The 21,261-nt window shown below is 41.4% G+C and overlaps 1 long non-coding RNA gene across 2 annotated transcripts in view; it reads left to right on the top strand.

Annotated features, from left to right (window-relative positions):
• Positions 1-19,482, top strand: part of LOC132345661 (uncharacterized) — a 93,609-nt gene extending 74,127 nt beyond the window's left edge. For both annotated transcript variants that reach the window (XR_009495120.1, XR_009495119.1), the window contains exons 4-5: positions 16,944-17,088; positions 18,489-19,482. This is a non-coding gene — a long non-coding RNA (uncharacterized lncRNA). The remainder of the gene's footprint in view (positions 1-16,943; positions 17,089-18,488) is intronic.
• Positions 19,483-21,261: the final 1,779 nt, after the last annotated feature.

Below are 21,261 nucleotides of genomic sequence, written 5' to 3'. Positions count from 1 at the left end.
ACTGTATAGTCCATGGGTCACAAAGAGTCGGACACTGAGCAACTTTCACTTCACTTTACTTAGAGGTTTTTATGCACTGTGTAATCTAATGCTTACTATCACTCTGTGAAGTAGATATTCTTAGCAACATTTACTGGACACGCAGAAATGCAAAGAAGTTGAGCTCCTTGTCCTCAGTGAGCGGCAAAGTGAGGACTGTAAGCTTGTCAGGTCCCAGGGCTTGTGCCTAAAAAGTAACTCAGCTGCTTCTGCTCTGCCTCTGCTGTTTCCAATTGATTCTGACTCGAATGGAGAGCTTGGCTGACTCAGTGACTCAGCATTCTGTCTCATGGAAACTCTGTGTCCTGCAAACGGTGCTAAGTAGGGGCTTGTCACCTTCCCCTTCAGAGCAGGCCCAGTCTAGATGGAGTCATAAAGAACTTTTGCTCCCTGGACCAGAATAAATATACAGAATATCTACTTTTGAAATATTTTTGAGCCTTTTGAAAAAATGTCAACTTACAGAAGAGTCGCAAGACTCATAGGAAGAATGCCTGTATACCCTCCTCCCAGATTCACCAATTGTTAATATTTTGCCAAATTTGTTTCATTTCTTTATCTCTAAAACATGTGTTTTTTCTGACCATTCAAGAATAAGCTCCATCCACCATGTGCCACTTTACTGCTAAATACTTCAGGGAGTATCTCCTAAGAAAAATGACATTTTCTTATATAACCACAGGATTTATCAAATTAGGAAATGTAACATTTATTAAATACTATTATTGATAATCAGATTTCAGAAGTTATCTCAATAATGTGCTTTATAGAATTTGCCTCTAATACATGATACTTGTACTTTTTTTTTTTTTTTTTTTAAATCCTAGCAGTTGCCCCTGAATCCTTTGAGAATGTCCTTTGTAACAGGGTCAGGGGATGGTGATGCACATGCTTGCTCACTGGGATCAGAGGCAATGGAGTTCCAGACTGAGACCCCAGGTTTTGTTCTGCTCTTGACTTTGAAAAGTCCTTAGGGCCTCAGTTTCTTCACCTGTCAGTGGGGAAAAGGCAGAGTTGAGCTTTAGCATGTCCCAAATCCTTTCCAGCCCTTAAGCCACAAAATAATTAACAACAAAACATTATTTTTTAAAAGCTTTTTTTCTTAATTTTTTTTTTTTTTTTTTTTTAAGGTAGGAAGAAACCTGTCTCTTTCAAAACCTGTCAGCTCTGAAAACCCGCTAAATGATTTTTATTTTCCGGATGTCTTACTTCTACAACGTTGTCTTTTCTTTGCCATTGTCTTCTTCAAATGCTTGGCTGACAGTCTTTTTCATCTTAGAAGTATTTTGAACATAATATGACTGTTTATTTAATGTCTCATGCACTTCAGAAGATAATGACCAGAAGAAGGGCTTGTTTACCTATTTTTTTTTTTTTTCCCCAAGCACTAGAGCTTACTCAGCCCAGACTTTCCAGAAAGCCTACATTAATTTGTCTTTATTTTGTCAGCTCGGAGTTCGATGAGCACTTTTGAGCTTTCATTTTTTCTCTCCTGCAATCTGATTCAGAGATATTACCCAGATTTCTTGGCATCTACATTTTCATCCCATGGGTTTCACCACCCAGATACAAATACTTCTCAGGGGAAATCCATAAGGAGGTTGCAAAGTTGTAAAATAGTGGGAATGACATTTGAGTCTTGAGATTTCAAAATACTTTTCATTTTCTCCTCTCCCCTATCCTTAAGGACTATTTCAAAAGAGTCAGTAACAGATTTCAAAGTGGGGTATTTGTTACTTTAAAACTGGTTTTCCCTGTGGCAATCACATACAGATGAAAATATCTGTACCTTCTGTGAGCATTTGTTCACAGTCTACTTTGCTCAGTACTGCACTGGTATTGGGCATGCAGCGAGGAATTGGGGCACGGCGTTTGGTGGGACAAACAGGTTTGTAAATATGTAAGTCCGAAGGTAAGCTAAGTGCTCTGCTGGGTATTGCCACTCCAGTACAAAAGAGCCGGGTGATCAGTTCAGTGAAGATGGCTGGTGTCGTGAGGCTATTTGTATCATTAGCTTTGAAACCTTAAAATTTGCTTTCTAGACAATCTGTGAATTACTCTCTGAGGAACGTTTCTTCCCTATCTTCTCATTTGATGCAAACCCATTGAACTCTGAGCTCTTTGGAGGAAGCTTTTTTCTTTTTTTTTTTGGCATCTTAAGTGAATGAGGGTGTCTCAGCTTGAATCTGGGCGTATAGTAAGCCCATAATAAATATTTGCTGAACTCAGAACTTGCAATATCATTAATAGTTGCCTAACAGGGGCCACTGCATTAAGTACTGCCAGAAGCAGAGCTCATTCCTCTGATGATTCCACATTAAGGAGGCAGGTAGACATGAAATATAGGCTGGGAATGGACCTAAGGAAGTGGCGTGTGGGGCATCTCCCAAAGGCTGTGAACCTTCTGAATTGGGAGAAAGCCAGGAAGCTGTAGAGTAGGCAAGGCTGATCGTGTCCAGGCATCTGGAGTGAGTCATGGAGTGAGTCTTACTTTGTGAGGCAGAGAATTGGGTGGGAAATGTGGGGGAGGAGAGATCGCCACAGAGTCTCCTATAAGGTGTGGGTCCCAAGCAAGAATAAAAACTATGTGGTCTTAATTCTGTGAAAAAAAATTGGGGGGATTGTGGACTAGCAAAAAGAATTTTTTGTATGTATCTACTAATCCATTTATTTTTAAATTTTTATATGCGTGTTCAGTCATTTCTGACTCTGTGTGACCCCATGGACTGTTAGTCTCCCAGGCTCCTCTGTCCATGTGATTTTTCAGGCAAGAATACTGGAATGGGTTGCCATTTCCTCCTCCAGGGGATCTTGCAGACCCAGGGGTTGAACCCCGGGTCTCCTGTGGCTCCTCCAGCTCTTGCATTAGCAAGATTCTTTACCATTAGGCAGATTCTTTACCACTAATTTATTTCCCCTCCCCACACTCTCCACCCCTTGCCCAGCCTTTGGTAACTATAAATTTGTTGGGCTTGTTGTTGTTTTATTATTTATGAATTTATATTTTGGCCATAACACCACACGGCATATGGGATCTTAGTTTCCTAACCAGGGATGGAACTCGTGCCCCTTGAATTGGAAGCCAGGAGTCTTAATGGCTGGACCGCCAGGAAAGTTCCTCCATAAATTTGTTTTCTATGCCAATGGCAAATATTGTTTTTATTTGTATCTGTGAGCCTGTCTGTTTTTTCTCATTTCCTCCATTCAACTTGTACTGCTTTTGAAACTAAGAAATAAAAACTTAAAATAATCTTGATAGGCTCTAAATGTTGGGTTGATAACAAAACGTGTCAGACTCTGGGTAGAGGAGATGTGTTAAACAGGAGCAAGTGAGGAAAGAGGGCTCTTTGGGTTGATTGAAAGCTTGATATGAATAAGCAGTGTGTTCAGGCTGCGGCCCAAAATGCTGATGTCATCTAGGGAATGAGAACATGGTCTTCCAGATGTGTGGCCTAGTATCTAGAGGAAACAATCAGAAATGAACCCACAAATTTATCAACAAATGTTCACTGGCATTTTATTCATGAGTGAAAAGTGAAAGTAACTTAAGTGTCCAACAGGGACTCAGAGGCAAATCATGATGCAGTATGAAGCTGTGAAAATTTACATGAAGAATAAAGAATAACATGATATTTTAAAATTAATAAATTATACTTATAAAAGCAGGAGGCTTTTGAATAGAAAATTTTCCTTCACGTGGCAGAAACAAAGGAGAATTAACAGATGTAAAGTGTTCTGAAAAGGGGGGAGAGTGTCTTAGTCTATTCAGGTGGCTAGGACAAAATACCGCAGACTGGATGGCAATAAAGGACAAAAATTTCCATCTCACAACTCTGGAGGCTGGGGAGTCCAGGTTCATGGTGCCAGCATAGCTGCCTAAAGGCCTTCTTCCAGGTTACAGACTTGGCATTCTGATGATATCCTCACACGGTGGAAGGGACTTCGGATCTCTCTGGAGCCTTATAAGGCTCTAATCCCCTTCACAGGGCTTCCCTGGTGGCTCAGCAGATAAAAATTTTGGCCTGCAATGCAGGAGGACAGGAAGATCCTCTGGAGAAGGGAATGGCTACCCACTCCAGTATTCGTGCCTGTAGAACTCCATGGACAAGGCAGCCTGGCAGGCTATAGTCCATGGGGTAGCAAAGTAGTCCAACATGACTGGATGACTAAAACAACAACAATCCCCTTCATTAAAGCTCCACCTTCATGACCTGAGCACTTCCCCAAAGCCATATTAACCAATATCAGCATCTTTGGAAGTTAGGATTTCATCAAGTGCTTTTGGAGGAGAGAAGACACAAATATTCAGACCACAGAAGAGAGGATATTAGGCTTGGGTTTTAGGGCTCCAGAGAACCTCAGTGGATATTACAGATGGAATTTATAATCCAAAATAAGGGTGGGCTTTTAGAGTTTGACTTTATTTCAATCTTTCTTACAACATTGTGACAGGAGTAAAAATATTTTAAAGGGGGAAAAATTTGACCACAATTAGATTGTCTTTAATACCTCAGCTGTTAAATTATCTTACTCTCTTCAGGTCCCTATCAATTTTCAGGCATCCTTTTAAAGAATCTGCCTTCAATGCAGGAGACCCAGGTTTAATCTCTGGGTCAGGAAAATCCCCTGGAGAAGGGAATGGTTACCCACTCAGTGTTCTTGCCTGGAGAATTCCATGGGCAGAGGAGCCTGGTGGGCTAGGGTCCATGGGGTCACAGAGTCAGACATGTCTAAATGACTAACACTTTCCCTTTCACTTTTGGGGTATAACCACTGTATTCACAAATCGTTCGTAGTCATGTGCACCTGTGTCCTCCTACTCTGTGGCCAGTTCCACTAACTTTTATGACCTAATAAGATGATATGGAGTGAGAAGAAGCCTTCATGAAAGGAAAGCAAGAAAAAAGGAAAGTCAAGGCCTCCCAAGAGAAATTTTACTATTTAGTAGGCTGGCCTAGAACCATTCCTATTAGGCTCCTGCACCACTTCTCTTATTTGATTCTGATTTAACTGGCCTAAGGTATGTTCTGGAAATTAAGTTTTTAAAAGTTTCTCAGCTGATTCTAATATTCAGCCAAATTTGAGAACCATTGTCTTCAATCCAGATGTATGTGTGTATGTGTGTGTGTGTTTAAATTTTATTCTTTGGCTCTGGTGGGTCTTTGTTGCTGCACGAAGGCTTTCTTTAGTTGTAGTGAGTGGGATCTATTCTTCTTACAGTGTGTGGGCTTACTGTGGTCGTGGTTTCTCTTGTTGCAGAGGACAGGTTCTAGGTGCATAGCCCATGTTCCCTATTCATCGAAATAGATTATATACTGAACAAATAAAGCAAGTTTCAACAAATATAAAAGATTTGAAATAATGCAGAATATATTCTCTGACCAAAATAGAATTAAATGTAAATAACAGTAAGATTCCTGGAATATCCTCCAATTTTTGGAAATTAAACAATTACTCCTAAATAACCCTAGGGTCAAAGAAAATATAAAAGTTTGTAGACTGATGCTGAAGCAATGCTTAGAGGGAAATAAATCTAATAACTGCCTAGAAAAAGAAAAAAGGTCTAAAGTCAACAATCCAAGCCACTCTACCAAGAAAAAGAAGAGCAAATTAAACTCACAGTAAGTAAAAAAAAAAAAAAAAGAAGACATTGAAAATAAGAACAGAAGTCAATGAAATGTACGATGAAAAAAGGGATGCTGTGAGTACTGCCTGCTGCACACAGATTCAGTAAGTACTTTCCTTCTGACCCACCCAGCTGACCTTACCAGAGTCTGCTGTGGGTGATGGGCTGGGACACACAGAACCATCTTGAAAATAAAGTAGAAGTGATGGATCATGTTTATAAAATAAGGTTGCTATGAGAGGGCAACTTTTGAAAATTAAAAACTTCTTCAAAAAATGTCTATATGATTCAAAAAGCTAGCTAGATTCAGCAAGGGAAAAAAGTACCGATATTCGGAATAAAAGAGGTAACATCACCTATATAGACATTAAAAAGATAATAGAATAGAAAGAAATGGTATGGATATCTTCATGTCAATAATTTGAAAAGAAATGAACATCTTCCTTCAGAGGTCACTTACCAAAACTGGCATGAGAAGAAATAGAAAATATGAATAGTCCTATATCTATTAAAGACATTACATTTGCAACTAAAAATCTTCTTTTCAAAAGAAATACCACTCCCCACCCCTGCCAAAGCTACTTTGGGTTAAAGCCATTTGAATAAAATTTTGCTTTTAATTCATTTCTTCTCTCATTCCCCCCCTGAATCCAGCAATTGGCTTCCTTAATATAAGATTTTATTGTGTGTCTTTGCTAAATTGGTAATATCCTTCATTTCTAGTGCAAGATGGTTTATTTTATTTAAGTGATCATTTGCTTGATGATGGTGATTATTTTGCATTAACAGAATGTACTTTTCTGAGCATTACCATAAATAAAGTTACAGAAAGTATAACAAGACAAAGTGAAAACATCAACAAATATTACTTAAGGGAAAAGGCAAGGGCCCTTGGTTGTCAGACAGTCTAACCCTTCTGACTGCAACCGCCCTCTTGAGTAGGTTTTCTATGCCTGCTTTATGTTGATGAATGCACCTCAGCATACGGCTGCCAAGACCTGGACCTTTAAAAAATAATTCCACTCACTTCCTTCTTTTTTACACCAGAAGGTAGTGACTGCCCTGGGAATATATGTCATTTCAGCACTCCAGTTGGCTCTGGATCCTGAATTGTCGCAGCCTGTTTGACTGGTAATCTCCTTGTCTGTGTGAGTTGTTAGGGGTAACCAAAGGCAGCTGATTACTTAATTGTTGAAGGCCGGAAACCAGGCCTCTTTCATTAGTTCCCATCAGGAGTTTGAGAGCAGTGGGTGTTTGGCCCGGCCAGGTTTTCCACCGTTTCTAATTCAAAAGGTGTACTTTTTTCCTGAAGTGGTCACTGAGGCTTTGGCCAGCTGAATTATATACAGAATCAGCTGCATATTAAAAACAAATTGAAAAATTTCTATAGTTAATACAGATAATTGATTTAATGAAAACAGCCTGATGTCATTGAGATACAATTCCATTTTTCTTTGAAGACGCATCAAAGTGTGTCATATTTCCTATTTTATTTTTGTTAGATCATCAAGGATACTTGAATGCATGGAATTTGTGAGTACCTAGTATTCTTATCAAGCAGATTGACCTCTCAATGGATGTTTTCTTCTGTAGTCTGGAGTGTTAGTTGTTACTGGCAAGTGCAGTTAAATCTAAGGTACAAATTCAGTTATTTAAAAAAACAAAAAAACCAAATTCAGTTATTTATATGAGTAGTAGGGTTTTGAGGACTTTAATTTGCCTTTAGAAAATAAGATTTTCTTTCCTTTCCCTCCCACCACCCACCATGTTTGGTTATTCTAATACTGAGGCTATGAGAACCCAATGCCAAAGCAACCAGTTGAAAAGGGAAACATCCACGTAATTACTGGTTGTTTTGTCTATACAATGTGAAACAAGAAGTTGGCATGATTTTGTTTTTCACCTCTTTGACAGTTTTGTTTTGTTAGATTTCTTTGGACTGAAATGATTTGTTGATTCGGTATTGTGTAAATCAATCTCAATTCCACAATACCTCTGTGACTGTTAGGCAGAAAAAAGAAAGAAAGAAGGAAGTAAAGCAAGTGAGAGTGAAAAGCATAATTAAACTGAAAGCTAGGAGACTTTGTGATTTCGTTCCCTCTTTGTCACCTACCAGTTACATGAACTTGCGCTTAGTCGCTCAGTTGTGTCCGACTCTTTGCAACCCCACGCACTGTAGCCTGCCAGGCTCCTCAGTCCATGCGGAGTCTCCAAGAAAGAATGCAGGAGTGGGTTGCCATGCCCTACCTCCAGGGGATCTTCCCAACCCAGGGATCAAAACCAGGTCTCCCGCATTGCAGGCAGATTCTTTACCATCGGAGCCACCAAGGAAGTGTGAACTTGGGCAGGTCATTTCTCCTTCTAGGGCCTCCATTTCCTTAAATGTAAAATGAAGAGATTGGGCAAGACAAGTCTTCAGCGGTCTGGAATTTCACCTTTTGATTCGTTGACTTGGAAGATGCAAAATGAGGTTCTAGTGTGATCCCCAGAGACCCGCTAGTGACTAACATTTTTGATTGGTTCAGGGAGAGAATCCATTTTGTAACTGGTTTTTAGGACCAGATCATAACCTTTGGCTGGATTTTTAAACTTAGAAACATTTTCTTCTATTTCTTATGAGAAATTAATACATGTTGCTCAAAGGAAATTTAGCAAATACAAATTAGCAGAAAGAAGAAAATTTAAATCACTTATAATCCTACATGGAGTTAGAACTAATATCAACATGGTATACATATTTCCAGATTTATAAAGATCATCTAAATACAGTTGGTTCTGGTAATGTTTGTTTTGAAAACATTAATTTGTTCCAACATGATTAATGTTAGTAGGAAGCAATTGAGCAGATTTGTGTATGTTTAGTTTCTTGCAGGAGAAATGCCAGGTGAATGCAGAAAACTGCTGGCTCCTTGCACGCGCACCCATACACACACACACACACACACACACATACACACACTAACACCCTCCCAAGGAAAATGAGCCACAGCCACCAACATCTGCTGTTACAACTTGTTTTAAAAAATTAAATGGAAATTGAAAAATATTATTTACTTTTGACTGCTCTGGGTCCTCGTTCCTGCCCCCTGGGCTTTCTCCCATTGCGGAGAGTGAAGGCTTCTCTCTAGTTGTGGTTGGCAGGCTTCTCATTGCCGTGGTTTCTCTTGTTGCAGAGCACAGGCACTAGGGTGCATGGGCTCCAGTAGTTGTGGTTCGTGGCTCTAGAGCTCAGGTTCAGCGTCCTGGTACTCACTCAGGCTTAGTTGCCCTGAGGCATGTAGAATCTTCTCAGACAAGGGACTGAACCCTTGTTCCCTGGGTTGGCAGGTGGATTGTTCATCACTGGACCACCAGGGGAGTCCTGATGTTACAACTTTTTGTCCCAGTTCTGATAACCCTCCTGCCGGCACTTCTGCATAACAGGCAACCTGTAACCCTTCCCTCCCCTGGCACTGGGGTACCCTCCCTGCCTTTAGTTTCTCTCTTTCTTCTCAGCCTATTTTGTACTGTTTCTCCCTGCGCTCTGCTTATTTTCCTCCTTTCTTCTCGCTGTTCTCTCACCCTTTTCCCCACTGTGGTATTTTGCCTCTCCCACACAGGATGCTGGGCTTTGGGACCCCAGTGGGCACCCTGCCAGTCAGGCAGACACCTGCTTCCACAACAAATTCCTGGTCTCTTTCAATGTAAATTACCACCATATTTATAAAATTCACATTTAACTTATGTAAACCTGTGCTTTTTTAAAAAAAATTAAGTTCCTGTACCTTTTATTGTGTCACTGACAAAGATTTTCATATTGTGCCCCGAACCCATTTTCCTGTAAGTATTATAGTTTTTTTTTTTAGTCTTGCAATTTTTATTGCCTGATTTTGCATAGATGCAGTAATAACTAATACTTAGCAAATAAATAATAATTAATAACTGAGTGCTGCTGCTAAGTCGCTTCAGTTGTGTCTGACTCTGTGCGACCCCATAGATGGCAGACCACCAGGCTCCCCTGTCCCTGGGATTCTCCAGGCAAGAACACTGGAGTGGGTTGCCATCTCCTTCTCCAATGCATGAAAGTGAAAAGTGAAAGGGAAATCACTCAGTCGTGTCCGACTCTTCGAGACCCCACAGACTGCAGCCCACCAGGCTCCTCCATCCATGGGACTTTCCAGGCAAGAGTACTGGAGTGGGGTGCCATTGCCTTCTCCGAATAACTGAGTAATAATTAGATAATGAAAGAATAAACTATAATTTATTTAAATAATCATTTAAGTAATGGTTTAATTAGGTAACAGATTACTAACTTTATGAAATTTCAACCCACGTGTTCATATCCTTTTAATATGCTATGTGATGAAATCAGAAGTACTCATAAGGCACTCTTGCTGCAGGCTGAAGTCACGGTGAACATCTGGAGGAAAAGCCCTTGAGCGATTGTTTGAGTTTCTAATTCAGTTTCTCAGTTTAAATTTCTAATATAGCAAATATTAATAGATTCAACTCAAACAAATGCTTTGCGGTGTACTCAATAACTTTCAAGAGTGTAATGGGGTCTTGAGACTAAAATATTTGAGAACACCTGCTAAATCTAGTCTCCTAGAGCTTTTCATTCCTGCAGTGAAAAATATAACATTTCCTTGGTATAAACTCAGAGATCTTAGACTTTATAGTCTAAGAATAAATACAGACAGCTACTGTGTAATCTCTTATATGTGCGATCTAAAAAAACAAACTAGTGAATGTAACAAAAAAAAGAAGCATACTCACAGATAATAGAGAATAATCTAGTATTACTGGTGAGGGAGGGAAGGGGGACGAGCAAGATCGGGAATTAAAAGTTATAAAATAAATAAGCTACAAGGATATATCTATTATAGGCACAGGGGGCATAACATTTAATAATAACCATAAATGGAGCATAAAAATTGTGAATCATGTTGTTCATCTGAAATTAATATAAGATTGTAGATCAAATATACCTCAATTTGAAAAAAAGCAGGTATTAAGCAGTTTGTCTCTATAATGCTTAATTGCCCTCCAGAAGTGTGGTACCAGTTTATAATCTTTCTTATGATCAGCATTGGATTATGCTCATTTAATTTTGGCTAAATTTAGTTAACATCCCAGGTCATGAACACCAGCTAGAGTACAAAGTTGGAGATTGTGTTAAAGTTCTCCCAACTTTTTGGAAATTTTTGAAACATTTTTATTTTGAGCTTTAAAATGGCTTTGAAATGTACTTATTGATGTATTAGTAGGTTTTAAGCCAAAGATGAAATCTCTTGTTTTGACTTCTTCTGAGAGGAAAACTCTGGAAAGTGGACATTATAGATACATATATGACTCAACAGTTCAAGGGTTGGTTAAAAAACAAAGGGACATAGCTTTACATACTGTTGTGATTGAAGACATTGAGTTATGAAGTAAAAATTTCCCTTTTGTAAAATCACAACATAGAGGAAAACACTACCACGAAAACTACTTAGGAAATGGTTTGGCTTCTTAGAATGAAAACACATGGAAACGGCCCTCCTTGTCTTCCTTCTGGCCTTCCCTTTACCTAGTTTCTTCTCTTCCCTCCTAATTAGGCCATTTGAGCCCATGTTCTCAAGGAGGCTTTTCAAATAAGCCTTGGTCTCTCCAAGAACTGAGGAGTTTAACAAAGCTGAAAGAGAGTTACAGAAACAAAGCTGGTCTTCTGTCTCTCTTGTTTTCCCTTTTTTTTCCCTTAATTAACCCTGATTTGGGTTCATGCTCTGTTCTAATTTCTCTCAGATGCTTTATGCCTGCTCTTATTGTATAATATGATATAGTAAATAACCTCCTGTAATTATATGGAACAGAGTATATGTCTCAAGTCATAGCCATCTGAGCATCTCCAGAAATTTCACCTGTACAACATTGCCAATCCTCGTGGTGTTCCTGGTCTTATTTCATTTTCAGGTATCTGAAACAAATTGATTTATTTCACTGTGGAGAAAATAGACTGAAAATATAGTTTCATCACAAACTGGTCACCTTATGATAGAGTACTATGCAGCTATGTGTGTGTGTGTTAATCGCTCAGTTGTGTCCGACTCTTTGCAACCCCATGGACTGTAGCCTGCCAGGCTCCTCTGTCCATGGAACTCTCCAGGCAAGAAACTGGAGTGGTTGCCATTCCCTTCTCCAGGGGATGTTCCTGACCCAGGGATTGAACCCAGGTCTCCTGCATTGCAGGCAAACTCCTTACCAGCTGGGCCACCAAGGAAGCAGTATTTCACTGTGGAGAAAACAGACTGAAAACATAGCTTCATCACAAATTGTTGCACCTTATGATAGAATACTATGCATCTATAAACAAGAACACAGCTACTCTTTTTGTACAAATATGGAAAGAGTTCTAAGGTCTGTTTGTTGGGTGAGAAAAGGCAAGGGAAAATATGTATATTAGTGTTTGTTTTTGCATCAATTCTAGAGGACTATACAAGGAACTACATGCAGTGGTAGTGTTTGGGCTGGAGGAAGGAAATGAAGCAAATGGAAGACAAAGGTAGAAATGAGACTTCTCATCTTGTATCTTGTTTGTTTTGAACAAGTGAATGTGCGTGTGTGCATGCTAAGTTGCTTTAGTTGTGTCAGACTCTTGGCAACCCTATGGGCTGCAGCCGGCCAGGCTCCTCTGTCCATGGATTTCCAGGCAAGAGTACTGGGGTGGGTTGCCATGCCCTCCTCCAGGGGGTCTTCCTGACTCCAGGATCGAACCACATCTCCTGTATTGCAGGTGGTTTCTTTACTGTTGAAGCACTGGGGAAACCCAAACATGTGAATGTATCATCTTAAAAATTAATATAATAATAATAAAGATTTACACTTGCATTGAGGAAACAGAACCATGACATATTACTAGCATGTGAGAGAGCCCAGGGTCTGATAGTAAGGAGGCATTTTCTCACAGGTTTATATTTAATTCATAATTCTGGGATTCTTCCCACCATTCATGTGTGTAATGAGCTTGACCTTGGGATCTTGGCAGCTCTTCTTAGTTGGAGGGTATCCCTGGAGAGGAGGAAGTAGGTCTTTTCCTTCCCGTCAGCAGCAACAGGACCCTTCTTTGCATTTTTCAGCTGTCTGGGTCATGCTGGAACTGGCAGATGAGGGGAGGAGGCAGCCAGGGGTTCTGGCACGGTCCCCAAGGTGAGCTGTTTTTGACTGCAGGTATCACAGACAAAGCTTTGAAGAGCTGTCAAAACCAATGCCTTGCTTTCTTTGCAGAATGATGAAGATGCTAATACTGGGGCAGTTGAAAGCAAATTTTGAAGGTTTTCATTCAAAGAATATGCTCACAGGACAATGCTATTAATGATCTTTGGCTGGGTCCAAGTTTGCTAATATTCCAAATACCTTAGGTTAGTTAAGCAGCACATGTCTAATTTGGAGTAATTTATTCTGTTAATATTTTGGTTTTCTGCTGCCAGGAATGCTGGGCATATGGCATTCCCCTAAGACATGAAGAAGGAAACCATTATGGGTGATAATAAGGAACTCACATTCATTGATATGTTTAACATCTTGGCTGGAAGATGAAATTCTAAGCCATGAGTCCCAGTGGGTTCCCAGTTGTGCACAGGTTAAAGTACATTTCCCCATGACTGCTGTATTGATTCCAGTAATAGGATGACTCTGAGGGCCACTCTGAACCTAGGCTTTGTGATAAGAATCACCTGGGATGCTTGCCAAAAACAGATTCCTGGACTCCACCTAAGCCTGGATATCTGCTCAGTTCCCTCAGATAATTCTTATCTGGCAAGTTTGGGAAACACTGTAGAATCTTGAGAGGAAAGTGATGTTTTACTGAATCATCCTGTCATTAGGCTGACCTCTTCTACCTGGAAGATAAACGTCTTTCCCTGGAAAGAAAGGGGCAAGCGCTGTCAATTCCCGGGGTGTCATTTTGCATGGGCCTGTGAGAGAACGTTCAGGATCTCCATTAGACTTTACTAGTGATTCACACTTAAAATATTTGATTTTCCCATTTTTGCTTACAGGAAGAAGGTCGTGAAATACCTGCAGTTTCTTCTCAGAGGTTTCTATTTTAAATGCAGAGCTCAGAAATCTTTGGAGCCACATGTAAAAGTTCAGGCTTGCACCCAGTAGAGGCATCTGTTAACAGCTGTGTGCTTAGTCACTCACTTGTGTCCAATTCTGTGAGACCCCATGGATTCCTCTGACCATGGGGATTCTCCAGGCAAGAATACTGGAACGAGTTGCCATGCCTGCCTCCAGGGGATCTTCCCAACCCAGGGATTGAACCCAGGTCTCTGGCATTGAAGTCGGATTCTTTACCATCTGAGCCACCAGGGAAACTTGATTTAATTGCCTTCACAATATTCTGTAGTCAGACATGTGAGTGTCTCAGGAGGACAGACTAGTCACCGCAGAGGATGTTTCTGTGGCATACCTGTGGAACGCTACCAGATGCCCTTCCTGTAAAAAAACATCTTCTCCCATTACAAAGTAACAGTCCCCAGTTGGTGGCTTCTATTCAACGAAGCTGAAAATTTGGAACTGGCCTTTCTGTTCCGTGATAGAAGAGGTCAGAAGTTAAATGAATCCTCCTCTGGGGTTCTTCTAGTGATGAGTCCCCAAATCTCACTCACAAATGAATTTGTGAACCAGGTCAGCAAATGGATTTGTTTTTATTTGACTTAACTGATCAGGAGAATAGACAAGTTAATAAAAAAGTTTAAAAACTGGCCTAACAGGTTGTTGAACAAACTTTTGTTTTTGATCTGTCACCGTTGTGTCAAATCAGTTCAATGACTGATACTTCTATGAGATGAAAGGCAGTCCGGGTTTCACACTCAATGTATTTTCAACAAACGTCACTACACTGATAGTAGAACTCACCCTACCTGTTTTGTTCAAGGGGACTGTGATGATTTCACTAAGAGTTTGCTTTTTATACCTTCTTATTTTTAATTACTCTGACTTGATCTTAATTTGTATTAATACATTAATATATTTCTTTTCATTAACAAAACCACACACTTTTCCATTGTCCAGTCCTAGAAAAAAGGAAGGAGGAGAGAAGAGCAGAGAAGGGAAGGAATTTAGCCCCGAAAACAGGAGTGGATATAGGTTTCACAGGACCTGAAGCTCATTGTCTTCTTTATGAAAAATTATTCAAAAATATCTCACTTCTGAAAATTTTATACACTCATATGGCCATGTGAACCCACTGCTAGGACCCTTCCAGCATCTTGGAAGGAGCCCCTGCTAGTAAAGAACTCAGAGCTGAAGTTTTTATCAGCTTTAAAACAGCCTCTGTCGACGTACACCTTTTCATCTTCTAACTTCACTATTAGATTTACGCCCCTTCAAAAACTGCACATTTCTGAATAAGTAAATGAGTAAAAGTCTTTCCATGCCCAGGTAAACAGTATTTTGAGAAACACAGAAACCAGTTCTCAGATGAGTCTCCTGGGGGTACTAATGGGCTTCATGACAAGCTGGTTTCTACCTCTTCTCATCTTCCCAGAACTTTGCCATTGGGTGCATTTTTGTGACATCCGTATTTCTTTTTGGTGGGATAGGGCAGAGCATCAGGAGACCTGGATTCCAATCTCAATGTCACAACTGTCGAGAGGGTTAGGAAGGAGGAAGCAGTAGTTGAGATGCAATTACCCAGAAGGAGAGACTGAGGCCTGGGAAGATGTGGCCACCAACCCCGAGCGGCACAGTTAGCTCCTTGAGCAGCAAGGATTCTCAGTCCAGCGCTCTTTCCATCTGTACTTCTTGCATCTTCCTCCAGCTGTTCATCCTTGGGAAGAAAGACTTCTGAGTCAGTGATGCTTGGTTTCCTTCTCTATATAGGAGAGAGCTAATTCCTTTTGGGTTTAAGATTATCTGATTTTCTGATTCTCTGGCTGTTTTTTTTTTTGATTGTCCCGATGGGGATTCAGTTTCCAGCTGACCTGTGTGTAGCTCGTAGTGCCCAGTACAGGGTTTGCTGAACGCTTTGAGAATGGAGGCTTTATAATTTAGGACCTCAAGGTGGAACTGTGAGCAGAATGGCTTTCCCCTTGGCTTATTACTGACCTCTTGAACTTTGTTGATTTGAGAGTTGTCGGAGAAGCACAGGGCTGAAAGGGCCCTGAGAAGGCAATCATGGCTTTGTTTCATTACACAATTGAAGAAGCAGAGGCCCAGAGACCCTCCCAAGGCTGCTTCACAAACATTAACAGGGAGACAATGGGAACTTGGTTCCCCTGATTCTCCATTTGATGTTTTCCCCATTACTTTATTCTTTATTCCCTTTGGACTGATTTTAAGTCGTTACTACTGGTCCATAGGAACCCAACTTCACTTCTAATAACACAGCTTCTGAGAGACCATCTGTCTTGTCCACAGAACAGACTAAAGATTCTGGTGGAGTCCATGTTGGGGTTATTCTTGTTTATCTAAAGTCAAGTCTCTATTGTTTATATATTTAAATTAAAATATGACTTAGTTTATTAACAGGGTTTCCCAGGTGACTCTAGTCACCAGTGCAGGAAATGTAAGAGACAGCAGTTTGATCTCTGAGTCGGGAAGATCCACTGGAAGAAAGCATGGCAACCCACTCCAGTATGCTTGCTTGGAGAAACCCATGCACAGAGGAGCCTGGCAGGCTACAGTCCGTAGGGTCTCAGTGAGTCAAACATGACTGAAGCACCTTAGCCCACACACACAGTTGATTAACACATATCCCCCTGCTTTTCTCAGGTCTGTAATTCTTTCTGACCCCTGTCATAAACATAAGGGACATCAGTTATTTTGATTTTACTTTCACCACTAGAAGATCACAGATAAGCTAAATATTCCCTCTGTGGATCTTTTTATCAGTTTTTCCTCCTCTTCCTCAAAACTAGATTTTCCCCTTTGCAGCCATCTTTTTTTTTTTAATCTTTTGGCCACATTGCACGGCATGTAGGATCTTTGTTCCTTGATCAGGGATGGAGCTTGTGTCCCCTGCACTGGAGTAGTAACCGCTGGACCGCCTGCAAAGTCCTGAAACCATCTTTGAGGAGGTGCATGTGCTCTGCTTTCCTGCTGGGTTCAGTTTTGTGTGGCTCTTGCAGCTGGCTCATCACTATCATAAACTTGCTCATTGAAATCTGGTTACCCTTTGAAGTGGACACAATTTCTCTATTTGTTGAAATGGGAGATTATGACTTTCCTACTGTTAGACTGTTCGTTGGCAGTAAAATCTGAGTACCAACTCAGGCTTTCTGAATCAATTTCTGATATTCTTTTTGTTACCTCATAGCCACCTGGAGGACAAAATGTGAGGAATCCAATAAAGCCTCTGAGACAACATATGTGGGAATTTGGAAGAGGAAGGATACCTTCTATTAGCTGACGGCAGGAAGAGCTTATCACAGACACACTGTGGTCTGGGCTGAGAAGGCAGGGTAAGACGTTAGAGGGGAAGAAGAGTGCACTTGTGTGGAGGGAGGGTGGTCTGTCTGTGAGCGTGGGGTGTGGGCTAGTGCAGACTCTTGTCATCAGCCTCAGCCTGTCCAGCACTGGCTTGATTTGGGAGTCACTGAATTATGCCTGTTGATTCGCTCATCACTGTGCGGACAAATGGCCTTTGCCGGCAGCTTCTCCTGCCGTTTCTTTATCTATAAATAAATTATGCTTTTGTTCCCCTATGTATGCATTTCTCTTTTTTTTCTCTCTTTTCATAGAAATAGTCTTTGTAAAGTATATATCTTAAAAGCTAACATGTGTTACCTATGTCATTTGAAAGGTATAATCCCACCATTTAGCAGCTAGTCTTGATCTACAGTTTAGAACCCTTTTAATGGGCAAGAACATTTTCTCCTCATTATCACTTCCTTAAATTGAATAGAACTGGGAGGCCTGGACTTGGCCTTGGGGGTTTCTCAAGGTGATAATGAGATGGCATTTTGTCCAACTTGTGCCTTATTTCAGTTCTTGGTGTATTTGCCTTATTATCTCTACTAGGTTTTAAGCTGTTTCAGCAGGGACCATGTCATTTCAGTGTTGAATTCCTCACTGTGTCTGGCACAAAGTCAGCGCTCAGGCAGTCAAAGATACAAGGTGGGGTTTCCAAAATTTTCTTGATGATAGAATCAAAAGGGTGTTAAAAGAATAAGGGTTATTCTACCTTCTGGACAGCGAAGCTCTTAATTTCTGTGAAGTTGATTTCTGTATGTTTATGACAGAGACTTTTTCCCCCTTAAGGGCCAGAATATTTCTGTGCAGTTTACCTGGACACTCTTTTGGGGATCTAGGTATTCATCAGAAGGTTGCTTGGTGAATATTGAATCCAAGCTGTAAAGGATTGAGAATCATAAGGGTTACTTCATTCAGGTTTTGGTGACTCCTGGGCAAGCACACCGCTTTAAGGACAGACTTACCATCACCTACCACATACACCAGCTTCCCCTCCCCTGACCCCTCCTTCCCCTACAAAGGCCTGCCTTGATCTCAGGCCCCAGCAGACCTTCCCAGCAGCAGTGCCAGTGCAATCTATTTGCTGACTAAACCTAAGACAGGACTATATACTTTTTACTTTATTTTGGCTTCACTGGCTCTTCGTTGCAGTGTGCAGCCTTCTCTCATTGGTGAGCGTGGGTTCCAGGGCCCATGGGCTCAGCAGTTGCAGCACTCAGGCTTAGTTCCACCCCTCCCCGCCACCCCGGAAAGTGGGATCTTAGTTCCCTGACCAGGGATTAAACCTGAGTTCCCTGCATTGAAAGGCAGATTTTTTGAACACAGAACCACCAGGGAAATCCCTGTATATATATATTTTTTCTTTAATTTATTTATTTCGCTGCTCCAGGTCATACTTGTGGCATATGGGATCTAGTCCCCTGACCAGAGCTGGAATCCGGGGCCCCTACATTGGGAACGTGGAGTCTTAGCCACTGGACCACCAGGCAAGTCCCAAGACTATATATTTCTAGAAGTTTTCACTCTGAGGTTGGTCTTATTTCTATTTAGGCAGCTGGACAGGTCCAACTATGTGAGTGTGAATGAATTTAAGAGAAGGTATAGTCAGTGTCATTTTCACCGTATCTCATTTAATCCTCCCAACTACCCTATAAGGTAGGCAGAGCTGGGATCCAAACCCAGCTGATTTCAAAGCCCAGGTCTTTTACCCTACATTGCACTGCCTCCCTCTGGACACTCAAAGCCCTCCATGACTACACTTCCATCCATCAAAACAGTCTCACCTCTCTCTGCTCAGGCTTCCCTCTAAGAATGAGAAAGGCCATGATAAGCTGTGTCTGATCCAGAGGCAGAATGGTCTGTTTGGCTGAGATCTGAGTCCCCAGGACTGGGAAGATGACAATTTCACAAGAGTAGGTGGGCTTCTCATGTGGCGCCAGTGGTAAAGGATCCACTTGCCAATGTAGGAGACGAAAGAGATGTGGGTTCAATTCCTGGGTCAGGAAGGTCCCATGAAGTAGGAAATGGAAACCCACTCCAGTATTCTTGCCTGGGAAATCCCATGGACAGAGGAGCCTGGTGGGCCCTAGTCCATGGAGTCACAAACAGTTGGACACAAGTGAGCACGCATACAACAAGAGTGGGTAAAAGGGAGTATAAATTTATGTGTCCTGCATACTGTGTAATAGATTCTTGGTATAAGTTGTTTCACTTACTCATAATCATTTCCTGGAGTGTCAGCAGTGTTAGCGAGAGCACATGTATATAAGGATTAAGAATTTAGAATAGGGAGCCATTTCCCCCAGTATTCAATCCCAGTTTTGCTACTCACTAGCTGAATGACCTTGGGCAGGTCACTTACCCTGCCTGTGGCTTAGTTTGTTTCTCTGTAAAATGGAAATGATGATAATCAAACTTGTCTTGTAAGGTTGTAATGAGGATCAGTTTAACAGTGTCTGGCAAATGGTAACCTCTTTCCAAGGGTTAACTCTTCATTGTGTTACTCACTGAGTCGTGTCTGACTCTTTGCAACCCCATGGACTGTAGCCCACCATGCTCCTCTATCCATGGAATTCTCCAGGCAAGTATACTGGAATGGGTTGCCATTTTCTTCTCCAGGGGATCTTCCCCACCCAGGGATCAAACCCAGGTCTCCCTCATTGTGGGCAGATTCTTTACCATTTGAGCCATCAGAGAAGCCCTAGTTCTTCAGAATGTCCTGATTTTAGAGGGGAGGAATTTGGACATGAAAAGGTTATGTAACTTGTTTGCCATTTAATCAGGAAATGGTTGCACTGATTTAAAAACATTTTTTTAAATTAACTAATTAATTTGACTGCACAAGGTCTTAGCTGTGGCATGCAGTATCTTTAGTTATGGCATGTGGGATCTAATTCCCTGACCAGGAATCAAACCCAGGCCCCTGCATTGGGAGCATGGAGTCTTTACCACTGGACCACCAGAGAAGTCCCAGCTGCACTGAGTTTTTAAACCTAGGTATGTCTGCTTCCAAAGACCATATTATTTTTAGTGCATATTACTGCATTCAGTGAGATAAAGACAGTGAGCTTTTCAGAATGAGAGGTTGTCTCTTAAATATGTACTTTTAATAAGAACATAGTGACACATTAAGGAGTTAAAAAGAGAGTGGGTTTTGAGATGAATGACAGAAAATTGCCCTCAGTTTACATACTTTTCATAGTCTAGCATGACATTGGGGCTTCCCTAGTAGCTCAGATGGTAAAGCATCCGCCTCCAAGGCAGGAGACACAGGTTCGATCCCTGGTTCGGGAAGATCCCCTGGAGAAGGAAATGGCAACCCACTCCAGTATTCTTGCCTAGAGAATTCCATGGACAGAGGAGCCTGATGGGCTACAGTCCATGGGTCACAAAGAGTTGGACACAACTGAGCTACTAACACACGCACACAGCATCCCATTCTGGGGTCATGGAAATATAGCATGGTCACCTGCGAGCAACTAATGGTTGTAAACCCTATGTAATGGTTGCTGCTGCTGCTACTGCTAAGTCACTTCAGTCGTGTCCAACTCTGTGCGACCCCATAGACGGAAGCCCACCAGGCTCCCCTGTCCTTGGGATTCTCTAGGCAAGAACACTGGAGTGGGTTGCCATTTCCTTCAATGCATGAAGGTGAAAAGTGAAAGTGAAGTTGCTCAGTCATGTCTGACTCTTTGCAGCCCCATGGACTGCAGCCTACCAGGCTCCTCCATCCATGGGATTTTCCAGGCAAGAATACTGGAGTGGGGTGCCATTGCCTTCTCCATGTAATGGTTAACCTTCATCATTAGAGTGTGCCAATTTTACAGTGAGGAACTTGGCCATGACGAATTTAAGTATGGGTCCCAGATGGCATGGAATACAGAAAAATGAGATATGCATGATCAGTACACACACAGAAAAAAGGAGTTTTGGTGGGAGGTGGATTATATGAATCGATCTAGGGCCAAGAAAGCAACTTGGGACTGGAGGCTGACTGCTTAGATTGCTTGCATTGGAAGAGAGCTAAGGGACTGAGGGCAACTACCAAGAGTAGGGGGAACATCAGCGGGGAGATAGCAGACACGGTAAACATAAGATGGGAACGTTCGTGGCTGAAGGGAGTGTCAGTAACTGCATCCTTTCTGATCAGGAATACGGCACCA

This window comes from Bos taurus, chromosome 1, assembly GCF_002263795.3.
Source record: "Bos taurus isolate L1 Dominette 01449 registration number 42190680 breed Hereford chromosome 1, ARS-UCD2.0, whole genome shotgun sequence".
In the NCBI taxonomy this organism is placed as follows: domain Eukaryota; kingdom Metazoa; phylum Chordata; class Mammalia; order Artiodactyla; family Bovidae; genus Bos; species Bos taurus.
The sequence above is the reverse complement of the archived record's forward strand: the minus strand, read 5'-3'. Positions and strand labels throughout refer to the sequence as shown.